Source organism: Merops nubicus, unplaced genomic scaffold (assembly GCF_000691845.1).
Source record: "Merops nubicus isolate BGI_N331 unplaced genomic scaffold, ASM69184v1 scaffold6871, whole genome shotgun sequence".
Lineage (NCBI taxonomy): Eukaryota > Metazoa > Chordata > Aves > Coraciiformes > Meropidae > Merops > Merops nubicus.
Window position 1 is genome coordinate 8,975 of NW_008588913.1, and position 1,243 is coordinate 10,217.

The window sequence follows — 1,243 nt, forward strand, 5'->3', positions numbered from 1 at the left end:
GGACCAAAGGCAGGATGAATGAAGTTCCCCGCGGAGGCTGGGCTGCAGCAGGAGCAGCCAGCAGCCCAGAAGCAGCAGACGAAGAGAAGAAGCATGGAAGGGGCGACAGCAGGACTTGCTTGGAAAAACCAAGTATTTTCACCCAAAGTTAAATTTCCCTGAGGTACACGTTATACTTCACCATCTCTCATCATCACCTGCCAAGTATGTCCAGGTCCTTGAGGGAAAGCAACCCTATGGATGGTTTTGCCTTTGTCCAAAGCAGGGAATACCCACACAGTTTTCCCCAACAAATTCCTTTCATACACTACAGGGACTTTAACCCCTTCTACTGTATGCAAAGAGTCTGATTGGGCAGGATCTGCTCGATTGATGGATCCTCTGGTGTTAGCTAACCAGGTGGCTTGTGCTAAATGCTTGTCCCAGTTTTTAAAGGTTCCACCCCCCATTGCTTTCAGAGTAGTTTTTAGCAGCCCATTATATCATTCAGCTTTCCCAGAGGCTGGTGCATGACAGGGGATGTGATACACCCATTCGATACCATGTTCTTTGGCCCAATTGTCTATGAGAGTGTTTTTGAAATGAGTCCCATTTTCTGACTCAGTCCTTTCTGGAGTACTGTGTCACCACAGGACCTGCTTTCCCAGGCCCAGGATGGTGTTCCAGGAAGTACTGGGCAGTGGCATGGGATACTGGATATGTTTCCAGCCTCCTGTAGTTGCTTTCACCATGGTAACCATGTAGTGCTTACCCTGGCGAGTTTGGGGGAGTGTGATGGAATCAATCTGCCAGGCCTCCCCATACCTATATTTTGACCATTGTTCCCATACCACAAAGGCTTTAACTGTCTGGCCTGTTTGATTGCGGCGCACGTTCCACAGTCGTGGATCACCTGTGCAACAGCATCCATGGTTAAATCCACCCCTCGGGCACCAGCCCATTCGTACCTTGCATCTCTTCCCCAATGTCCTGAGGTGTCATGGGCCCACCAAGCTAAAAACAGTTCGCCTTTATGTTCCCAGTCTCAGTCTGTTTGGAACACTTTAGCAGCCTAATCCACTTGCTGGTTGTTCTGGTGTTCCTCAGTGGCCCGACCTTTAGGTACATGGGCATCTATGTGATGTACTTCTACCACGAGTTTCTCCATCCAAGCAGCAATGTCTTGCCACAGCATGGCAGCCCAGATAGGCTTACCTCGGCATTGCCAGTTGTTCTGCTTCCACTGCTTCCGCCACCCCCCCAC